Source organism: Anabrus simplex, chromosome 1 (assembly GCF_040414725.1).
Source record: "Anabrus simplex isolate iqAnaSimp1 chromosome 1, ASM4041472v1, whole genome shotgun sequence".
Lineage (NCBI taxonomy): Eukaryota > Metazoa > Arthropoda > Insecta > Orthoptera > Tettigoniidae > Anabrus > Anabrus simplex.
Genome location: NC_090265.1, coordinates 1,174,193,797 through 1,174,206,014, shown reverse-complemented (window position 1 = coordinate 1,174,206,014; position 12,218 = coordinate 1,174,193,797). Strand labels below are relative to the sequence as shown.

The 12,218-nt window shown below is 39.9% G+C and overlaps 1 protein-coding gene across 4 annotated transcripts in view; it reads left to right on the top strand.

Moving 5' to 3' along the window:
• Window positions 1-10,671: 10,671 nt before the first annotated feature.
• The window catches only part of LOC136858161 (FMRFamide receptor), a 132,437-nt gene continuing 130,890 nt past the window's right edge, over window positions 10,672-12,218 (top strand). For all 4 annotated transcript variants that reach the window (XR_011017607.1, XR_011017608.1, XR_011017606.1 and 1 more), the window contains exon 1: window positions 10,672-11,049. The gene's annotated coding sequence lies outside the window, so the exon portion shown is untranslated. The remainder of the gene's footprint in view (window positions 11,050-12,218) is intronic.

Genomic DNA, 12,218 nt, shown 5'->3' with positions numbered 1-12,218 from the left:
AATAGATACAAAGGAACAGATCTAGTGAATCACCATCCATACAGTTTTCAGCTGATCTTATAGAATAGGTAAGCGAGATGTTAAAAGACTTGCCTGGTCCTGATCTCTCTTGGAGAAATGCAGGCATAGAAAAACGCAAAACCCCTATGAAAGCGTGAATAACGTAATATGGAGCCGTGTTCTAAAAAGTTATTTCTCAACATTAAAACTCTTCACTTTGGTGTATATGATGCTATAGCTACCTACATAAAAGGAAGTAAAGTGAAATTTAAAACACTGAGGAAACTGGGCATCTAGACTGGAATGATCGCTGTTACAGTATTTCATAAAACTGCATTGGAGGGGCCTCAAAGTGAAAAAATGCTGGAAGAGAGTTATAGAAGACTGCTAGGAACAAAAGGAGTTCCAAAAAAAACTAATTGATGACAGAGAAGTATCCAGATCATGTGGACCAGGGATGCACTAAAAATGTAACTGTTTTCTTTGAACTCCTCGTACTTATCTCCGGATGCCAATCAGCTATGACCAAAAAGTCGGCTTCTACTGCTAACATTTGCCGCGATCTTTGCCTAATGCAGTCTTGATAGGACAATAATGTACTAATAGTATCGCGTACTCGCTGGTACGCAGCAACGAACGTTCATAGAGTAGATTTGGATTGCGGCGATCAGGAAATCGTTCTCTGTACAATTGGACGGCAGTTTCTCAATTACGATGAGCTTCACCGTAACAAGGAAGCATATCCGCCAACTCGTCTATTCCACTTTTGAAGCAAGAACAGGTTACAGTTATACTGTGCTTGCAGTTAACAGACACACCATGTCCGTGGTCAGTCTAGCAATAATCGGTTCGTGTGCTTCTTCGTCCAGGTGAGCTGTGTTTGCCCTAACAGGTCGCTTGACCTTGCGGCTGGAGCGACTCACAGCATACAGAAGCAAACCACTGTATTGCTGCGCATGTTCTTACCTATTGTATTACCTTACATAAAATGATTGTGTTTTACTACATCATGTGCGAAAAATTAAAACTGCTTCCACGTATGCTTTGTAAGTATCATTCTCTGCCATCCCGTATGATCGCGGTGCAATATTCACCTTTCTCCCTTTAAATAACGTCTAAGGAGATCATAATTTACTCTCTCTCTCTCTCTCTCTCTCTCTCTCTCTCTCTCTCTCTCTCTCTCTCGCACAGAAAAATATTCCTCTTGAAATATGTTTCTTCGCAAGTGCTAATTCTCATTTCTCGTCTTCATGACTAAGAATGGAGTCCGTGCCATTCCATATGAACCAAGCCTGCCAGAAACTGTCTGACTACGCAACCTCTACTTTCTTAATGTGAAGAAATAAAATTACAAGCCATCTTATGAAATACCATGAAATGCAAGTGATCTTACCGAAATTTTTATGGTCTTACAGCTCATATAATTCGATTTTAAGTTGGGTCTACTAACTTGCGTGCTAGAGAATCGAAAGCAGGAGAACTCTCAAGAGAAATAAAGGTGAAGGGAATATATTCTTCTCTCAAAAACTCTGTTGTTGTTTACTACTAGTAAGTTCCTCATTCTATACACAGGTCATTAAGGGAAAGCTTAACCAATTAAAATATTCACAACTTTAGTAAAAGATGAAGTCAAGGAATATATTAAATCAAAAACATAACATCTCTACTCAGATAACAATGATTAACGTATTTTATACAGTATTTGAACACTTACACATCTTTCTATTATATTATATTATATTATATTATCAACTCTTATTAGGCCTATTATTATTATTATTATTATTAATATTATTATTATTATTATTATTTTAATATATTCATATACATTAATACAGGCCTACTCCATTGTCATAAATCAGCAGGAATACATGAAATTAGACCTGAAATGGTGAAGTATAGTGGGAAGACAGGGATGAAATGGCTTCATAGAGTAGTAAGATTAGCATGGAGTGTTGGTAAGGTACCTTTAGATTGGACAAAAGCAGTAATTGCACCTATCTATAAGCAAGGGAACAAGAAGGATTGCAACAACTATCGAGGTATCTCGTCAATTAGTGTACCAGGCAAAGTAGCCTGTTCACTGGCATCTTGGAAGGGAGGGCGCGATCAGTCGTTGAGAGGAACTTGGATGGAAACCAGTGTGGTTTCAGACCACAAAGAAGCTGTCAGGATCAGATTTTCAGTATGCACCAGGTAACTGGAAAATGCTACGATAGGAAAAGACAGTTGTGTTTATGCTTCGTAGATCTACAGAAAGCATATGACAGGGTACTGAGGGAAAATATGTCCACCATACTGGAGGACCATGGGATTAAGGGTAGATTATTAAAATCAATCAAAGTCATTTATGTTGACAATTGGGCTGCGGTGAGAATTGATGGCAGAATGAATTCTTGGTTCAGGGTACTTACAGGCGTTAGACAAGGCTGCAGTCTTTCACCTTTGTTGTTCGTAGATTCCATGGACCATCTACAGAAAGGTATATAGTGGCAGGGAGGGATTCAGTTAGGTGGAAATGTAGTAATCAGTCTGGCCTATGTTGACGACGTAGTCTTAATGGCAGACTGTGCCGAAAGCCTGGAGTCTAATATCTTGGAACTTGAAAATAGGTCCAGTGAATATGGTATGAAAATTAGCCTTTCCAAGACAAAATTGATGTCAGTAGGTAAGAAATTCAACAGAACTGAATGTCAGATTGGTGATACAAAGCTGGAACAGGTAGATAATTTCAAGTACTTGGGATGTGTGTTCTCCAAGGATGGTAATATAGTAAGTGAGATTGAATCAAGGTGCAGTAAAGCTAATGCAGTGAGCTCGCAGTTGCGATCACCGGTATTCTATAAGAAGGAAGTCAGCTCCAGGACCAAATTATATTTGCATCGGTCTGTTGTCAGACCAACTTTGCTTTACGGGGGCGAAAGCTGGGTGGACTCAGAATATGTTATTCACATGTTAGAATTAACAGACATGAAAATAGCGAGAATGATTGCTGGTACAAACATATGGGAACAATGGCAGGAGGGTACTAGGAATGAGGGAATGGAGGTCATGTTAGGAATGAATTCCATTGATGAAGCTGTACACATAAAGCGGCATCGGTGGTGGGGTCATGTGAGGCGAATGGAGGAGGATACCCCTTTCAGACCGAGTACGCACAATTGTGCGGGTTCGTATTTTAGTTATCCCTGGCCGTAGTTGATGTTTTTTCGGCGCTAGACCGGACTGCAGTGATTGTGCGGGACTCGTGGCGTGTATTTCAATTGCTTTTAGTATGCGCTTGACCACCAGGGTGAAGGAAGAAGAGTTTAAAAAGCACAGTTGATCGGCGAGATGACGGGAAGCAGTAGTGCCAAAATTAAGTATTTATTTATTGCATGTATATTAATCTAGAAGCTTTACTGAATACCGGAATATGTTCAATGAAGTGTGCACATTGGTTAGTGAACGTAAATTTTGCAGATACATCATCGTATGTGATACAACGAGGTTTTGAATTTTGATACGCACAACTGTGTGGGTCCTGCTTTTCGGATGTTAGTTTTTATTTTGTAAAATAAACTATCAATATGTGTATTGAGGAGCATTTTAGTAAGTTTTGACATACAAACAAAAATTCACACCTCCAGTTTTCTTTCAGGTCTGAAAGGGATAGGTTACCTAGGAGAATAATGGACTGTTATGGAGGGTAGGAGAAATAGAGGGAGACCAAGACGACGGTGGTTAGACTCAGTTTCTAACGAGTTAAAGATAAGAGGTATAGAGCTAAATAAGCCCACAGCACTAAATGCAAATACAGTATTGTAGCGACATTTAGAAAATTCACAGAGACTTTCAGACTGAAGCTGAAAGGCATAACAGTCTATAATGATGATGTATGTATGGTGTACGTATGTATTAATATATTATTACTATATTATAAAATCCCATGATGAAACAGCCCCTACTGTAACTATTTTGATGACAACCAATAAATAAAATCATGAATAATATATAAATAAAAATATGTAAATAACATTACTCAAAAACTTCATAAAATTAATAAACATAGTTAACCGAAATGTCCGTAGTATGGGCGCCAGAGTTCACCAGAATGGATCCCTCGAATTTTGATAGAGCATGATAAACTTTATATCCCAGGGCGTGTACATAATGCTGGGTACTGGTACATCTGCTGCAGGCCTTACCTAACCTCCTGAAAACGACTAAATAGGTAGGAACTGCACCTAGGTTCATCAATAACTCCACTGATTCTAAAATAGCTAACTATATTCTTAACAGAATCCGTGGATGAGCACCTCATCAACACACAACATTATACATATAATACACACATAAAATATTGCTGGAAGTCTCCATATTTACAACAACAACAACAATAATGAAAACCGTGGGAAAACGAAAGCGAGAACTAAGCTACCATTTGTAGATAGTCCGATGAACAATGTACATGTATGAAGATAAATACCCTTCACTGTCTCTATATCAATTCGACTTACCGATTCTCATAATCGGCAGTTATAACATCACACAGATACTGTACCTCGTAATACTGTGTTCACAGACTTTAACACTTGTAAAGATATATACATTTTAGTAACACACGCTTGTCGATCCTCAACATAATTTATGGAAAGTCTGAGATAGCTTTCACCAACATGTAATGCCAGACCTCCACAAGTACTACAACACTTAATGCGTACGCCCTCCACAATTTGTTGATCAGCCACTTTCCACGAACATAACAAGACTACGCTCCACGAACGTTTGAAGACCAGTCCATTGCAGCCGTGTCACTCGAATACCGTATATCCAGCACTACTTCCTTCTCGTACAGTGTGTCAGTTGTCCTTCTTGTCCGTACCGAGTGGTTCTCTTATACCGTAGTGATTGGTTGTAGTTGTCTTCCTTCTCGTTCCTTTACAATGTCCCTGGTTGCCGCCGTATGATACGCGTTTATAGACATCAACATCCCCCTCCTCTCAGATGATACGTCTGGATTGGTGCTTTCCAGCCAATCATGAGTGATCTCTAGTCAAGACCAAGCCCTGAACTCATACTTGGTCTCAAGACAATAACAAACGCTCGGGTATATCACATGAGTCATACAAATTTCCCTAGTACCACAACAAGCTCATCTCCTCAGACTGGGATATATACATGACTAATAGAACATCCCGATGACAACAACAAATACATCTCATAAGACACTGGGGGAGCCACATGACTCATCCAAATTACCAGAGTTATTAAAGCAATGTTTTCCCACTCGTACAAAACAAATTACTCATACCTACATATGTGGAGATCTCCCAGCTTACAAATATAAATGGCAAAATATACAAATGAAATACTGATAATAATGATAATAATAATAATAATAAATCGAATACTGACAATAATATCTGTAACGTCTACATATAATTTGGGGGTGTGATATATGTACTATCACACTACCAAGCGATCACTGCTCAGCACGAAAGCCTGGTCGGCACGACGAGTCCTCTCGGCCGCCACTTGTGGATTTCTAGACCGGAGCCGCTATCTCACTGTCGGACAGCTCTTCAATTGTAATTAAATAGGCTCAGTGGACCTCGAAGTAGCCCTCTTATCCAGATAAAAATCCCTGGCCGGGAATCGAACCCAAGGCCTCAGAGATGTGATATTATACGCTTAGTAAGTTATAATTACTATTATTATTATTATTATTATTATTATTATTATTATTATTATTATTATTATTCAGGGAATGATCAGTAAACTTAGAAGTCAATGGCTCAATCGTTTGCAAGTAAGAAATATTGGAGATAATTAGGCCATCGTTCTAGCTGAAAATAAAGGAATCATTTATTTCACTTGCTAAATACATGGTGAAAAACAGAACAATCAGTAATATTACATACATTGTAGGAGGTAACTAATGCACCAAATTCACCCTCTACTGCATACTGCTGCCGTTAAGCAACAAATAACTTTTCACCTGTATAAATGGATAAATATTGTAGACAGAGGTAGTTTTACGGCACACCTTCAACTATACAGTCAATTAAACACATATCCCAGTGATGCCTTGTTTTTATTTACATAACATAAGACAACACAGCCCTACAACCAAAGGTTCTTTCCACCCCGTCAACATCCACGCGTACCAACCACCGTTTATTTTACGTGGGCCATAACCACAGGCTTCAGGAGTACCTGTAAGAGGGTAAGAAGTGATTCAACTACTTTTTTTGTTATTTGCTTTAGGTCCCAGTAACTATTCTCGCCGGTTTTCGGAGACGTCGAGGTGCCGGAATTTTGTCCCACAAGAGATCTTTTACGTGCCATTGTATCTACCGACACGAAACTGACGCATTTGAATACCTTCAAATACCACCGGTCTGAGCTAGGATTGAACCTGCCAAGATAGGGTCAAAAGGCCAGTGCCTCAACCGTCTGAGCCGCTCACTCCGGCATATTCGACTTCAAAGATGGAAATCTGTGTAGTAAAATAATTTTATTACGTATATTAAGATAAGTGTATTAACTCAAGTAATAGATTTTGAAGAGAGGATCACAATGTCGCAAGTTTCAGGTCTGTAACTTGCATCGTTACGCTATGATATCTCAATGAAATCACTGATGTAAAGGGTTAAAGGCTCGAAATCTAGGACGATGGAGTGTTGACACGCTTAGGAATGATTGTGAGAACAAATGCGTATTGGTTATGTTATTTGTCCTGTATCTGTAAGAAAATCGAAAATTACAACTTGAATGGTACCGTAGCAAAGAGCATGTGGCAAAGCATTGCAAGCTCACAGCTGCGCCCCCCTAACCGCATAGCACACTCGCCCGGTATGATATATTTTAGAAGACGATTCACACACATTAATGAATGACTATTTGCTATTGGGGCTTTATCGCATATTGAAATGAAATGGCGTATGGATTTTAGTGCCGGGAGTGTCCGAGGACAAGTTCGGCTCGCCATGTGCAGGTCAATTTTGATTTGACACCCGTTGGCGGCCTGTGCGTCGTGATGAGGATGGAATGATGATGAAGACGACACATAAACCCAGCTCCTGTGCCAGCGAAATTAACCAATTATGGTTAAAATTCCCGAATCTGCGGAGAATCGAACCCGGGACCCCTGTGACCAAAGGCCAGCACGCTAACCATTTAGCCATGGAGCCAAACCATCTCATATTGAGCCGTGCTAATCGAATATCGTCAGATGCTTTGGAATTTCATTTACCGAGCTCGATAGCTGCAGTGGCTTAAGTGCGGCCAGTACTCGGGAGATAGTGGGTTCGAACCCCACTGTCGGCAAGAAGATGATTTTCCGTGGTTTCCCATTTTCACACTAGACAACGCTGGGGCTGTACCTTAATTAAGGCCACGGCGCTTCCTTCATATTCCTAGCCCGTTCCTGTCCCCTCTGTGTCGGTGCGCCGTAAAGCAACTTGCAGGAATTTAATTTTCATCCAGACAGCGATCCCTCATTTAAATTTAGAGGAACTTTGAATGAAATACGTGCTGTTCAATCACAGGGCAGAAAAACAGCGGCTATTGCTGTCCACGAAGTACAGCTGACCAGGAACACGCCTGCCTACAACCTGCCACTTCCCCTCAGCGCTCGGCGCTCTTACAGTTCAGGTGGCCTTGAAGTCCTGGCGAGCGTTTGACCAATCAGAATCCTACATTATTCTTTAATAATTTAAAAATATACGGAAATAAATATTTATGCTTTTAAAGACACTCTGGAATCTACAGGCCAAGAGCTTTCGTCAGAATGCTTTACGATGTCAATCTGTTCAGCCGTTTCCTCAAATTCACGGTCACAAAAATCAGCCTAGTGTTTTAGATATAGATAAGAATGGAAATATTAGCGATTGTTTATTATTATTATTATTATTATTATTATTATTATTATTATTATTATTATTATTATTACTAGTATTATTATTATTATTATGAACTTCCAGATAACTTATCTCCAGAAATGTCAGTGCTACTTTTAAATATATAACAAACAAACAAATCCAGTTTCCCATATTTTTGTGTGATACATTTTACTGTACGAGCTATACTAATGTTGGCCTAATAATAATACAATGACATAGAAATGGAGCGAAGAATGGACCTAAGCAGTTTGCCCTAGCTCTAGTAGATTTTCTTGGTTCTTGGTTTGATCTTACAAAGAGAACATGGACTAAACTGAGCACTACCCGCATCAATCATGGTATCTATTCTGAATCCGACAGAAAGATGAAATTCCATTCAATCGATTTGACAATAGTACTCCTTCTCAATCAGTAAATATAACTGTGAACCATGTTATTTTCTCTCGATAATACCATCTGTTACTCAGTGGATAAATAATAATATTGTTATTGATTTTACGTCTCACCAACTACTAAAGTAAGCTATTTGCTTTACGTCCAACGACACAGATATGTCTTATGCCGACGATGGGATAGGAAAGGCCTAGGAATGGGAAAGAATTGACCGTCGCCTTAATTAAGGTACAGCCCCAGCATTAGCCTGGTGTGAAAATGGGAAACCACGGAAAACCATCTTCAGAGCTGCCGACAGTGTGGTTCGAACCCACTCACCAGCTACTTCCCCTGTGGGTGGGGGCGGTATAATAACACCCACGGTATCCCCAGCCTATCGCAAGAGGCGACTAAAAGGGCCCAGGGGTCCTCTGCTTGGGAGCGTAGGTTGGCGACCACGAAACTCTGAACATTGCTTCCACTTATTTGTGCTAGGCTCCTCACTTTCATCTATCCTCTCCGACCTCCCTTGGTCAACTCTTGTTCTTTTCCGACCCCGACGTTATTGGGTTGCGAAGTGTAGGGAGTCCTTTATTTTCACGCTCTTCATGGCCCTCGCCTTCCTACGACCGATACCTTCATTTTTCGAAGTGTCGGATCCCTTCCAGTTTTTCTCTCCGATTAGAGGTATATAGAGGATGGTTGCCCAGTTGTACTTCTTCTTAGAACAATAGTCACCACCACCACCATCACCAGCTACTTCTATGGCTTTCGGAAACACCGAGCTGCCGAAGTTTGTCCCGCAGGAGTTCCTTTGCGTGCTAGTAAATCTAGCGACATTAGGCCTGCATATCGCACCTTGGGAAGAAGAGAATCACAAATGCAAAAATTATACTTCTAAGATAACTGCAATGTAAAAATGTAAAAATATAGGGTATTAAGAATATAAAAATAGATAAAATATTACATTACACTATGTAAATACATAAAATATATAAAAATGCATTAAGCTGAATTTACTGGACCTTTATGGATCTTACATTGCAATTACTGTATCACAGAATTATCATTTTTGCACTTGTGACCCTCTTCTTCCCAAGGTGCGATATGTGAGCACCTTCGAATACCATCGAAATGAGCAGGAGTCGAACCCGCCAACTTGGTCTAAGAAGTCCTCCGTGCGAGCCACTCAGCCCAGCGAATAATGGTAATAAGGATATAAGAATTCAGTTGTGGCTACTGTATGTCATGTGCTTCTGTAAATATTTTGAGTATTACAATAATATTTTTAAAAGTCCGACTCGTTGACTGAATGGTCAGCGTCCTGGCCTTCGGTTCAGAGGGTCCAGGGTTCGATTCCCGGCCGGGTCGGGGATTTTAATCGCTTCTGATTAATTCTACTGGCTCGGGGGCTGGGTGCTTGTGTCCGTTCCAAAACTCTCCTTTTCATATTCACACAACACACTGCACTACCAACTACCACAGAATCACGCAATAGTGATTACATCCCTCCATATAGGGTTGGCGTCAGGAAGGGCATCCGACCGTAAACATGTGCAACACAGTTCGCACTCGCAACCCCACAGGTGTGGGAAAAGCGATAGGTAGAGAAGAAGAAGAAGAATTTAAAACACTGTTCTATGTAACAAGTTTGCAATGTTTCTTCGAGTAATGCCGCCAGAGTGTGGAATGCTTTTCAATTAAAAAATAAGAAGAGAGCCAAACTGGAATGAAATTTCTCCGCTAATATTAACAGTATCGGAAACAGTAAATGTTGAGTACTTCCCCTAACCTCTCTCTCCATTTCATATGCATGAGCTGTCCATATTCTACCACACCGTCAGAAATCATGTTCGCTCGAAATACGTTCACCGAGCTCGATAGCTGCAGTCGCTTCGTCATGGCCAGTATCCAGTATTAGGGAGATAGTGGGTTCGAACCCCACTGTCGGCAGCCCTGAAAATGGTTTTCCGTGGTTTCCCATTTTCACACCAGGTTAATGCTGGGGCTGTACCTTAATTAAGGCCACGGCCGCTTTCTTCCCAGTCCTAGCTCCTTCCTGTCCCATCGTCGTCGCCATAACACCTACCTGTGTCGGTGCGACGTAAAGCAACTTGCAAAAAGGTAAAAAAGAAACAAAAGAAATATGTTCAGTGCGCAGAATTCAAAACAGCAATATTCAGCAAGCGCTGAGTCCAACTGAGCTATCCAAACTTCTTTTAATAACAACTTGACAATGATTTTTAATTCTAAATACCAAATAGCATTGTACGACCTCCGTCTAAAAGAAGACTTAGTCATTGTCTCTAGGAATATGAGGCTTGCGATCTGCCCACTCGAGTGCGAGAGAGATAGAGGCGGCAGATGTGCTGGCTTTGTTCCATAGCCCCCTGTGTCAGTCGCTATCCGCCCGCGGGCTGGATCGCTCGCTACGCTACCCTCCCGCAATATGTTTAAGTCAGTGAATCTGTGGAAAAGATACTTATCGATACGTGTCACAAAGATTCATTCTTAAGAATATTTACAAAACGTTTAACTTCTCGGTGACCAAACGAGTGGACATCGAACATTAGTGAATAAGTGCTTGATTCATAACCTTATGTTCCTATATGCATATGAAGACCTCCATTAAGTGTGAATTTACCTATCAACTGTCAATGTATCTTATTTGAAAGTTCAGTGAATTATAGAAGTGAACTATAAGTAAATTTTTAACTCACCGATTTTCCTACTGTATTTTTGTTCACATTCGAATGGGAGAAAGACAATCTAATTGAGGAGTTCAAAACTGGTGAGTACTTCTTACGACAGTAATTTTATTCAATTAGTTCTAATCTTTACAAAAGTAAATAGTGACCGAACAATAAGTTAACGCATTAAAGAGGCCATTTCTTATTTTAACTTTGTTGATCGTAGATTATTGAAAAGATGGTCGCAGCACAAATATCACAGCCAATGTATTCAGTACAGTTCAGTTTCTAAATATCTGTCTAGGTTTAACGGGATTAGTTAAATAGAGTAAATATTGTCGTAAAACGCGAATCATAATGTCAGGGTATATATTCGTTTTAAACGTTATAATAAAGTCAACTCTTCTAGCGGCATTTCACTGCTCCAAAAGTTTCACAAGTTGAATGTGGCACAGTTGGTTTGATTGAGGTGGTTTCGTCTTGTCCAGCAGGTTGTGGTTTCGAATACCAGCATATTAGTTCATATTTGAGGATTTTCTATTAAATCAAAAGACCCATGTTTCGCTTTGTAAATACTGTATGTGATCTTGGAACGTAATAAATTGCCGATTATTGAATTATCTACAACAATGGTCTTTAAACTTTCAGTTTCTATGCCCAATGTTGCGGAATCGAATACTTGTGCAGTCGGTTGACAAATAACAGTCATTAAATTAAGTGAAAAGTAAATAATTCCCGTTAGGTACGAAATCTCTCACTTCTGCGAATTTTAAAATATAATCTTTATTATTATTATTATTATTATTATTATTATTATTATTATTATTATTATTCAAATATTTATGTATTAATCATTTTCATCCATCCTGTATTCATTTAATTATATATTAAAGTGTTTAATTCATTATCAGAATAACTCATAAAAACAAGTGGATCAACAAGCAATTAAGGTTCCAGTAGGCCTACGGGGTTTAATCCAATTCTTCGTAAATCCTTTCGAAGATCCACAGCCTGTTTCCAGTCATTCGACCGGGTCAGGAATGGAATGAATGAACTTCCCATCTAGCGGCGAGAATAGGAATTGTGCCGGCTGCCGAAGCCTGTCGCACTCCTGCGTGACAGATGAAATGAAATGATATTGGAGAGTGTTGCTGGAATGAATATGACAGGGAAAACCGGAGTACCCGGAGAAAAACCTGTCCCTCCTCCGCTTTGTCCAGCACAAATCTCACATGGAGCGACCGTGATTTGAACCACGGAACCCAGCGGT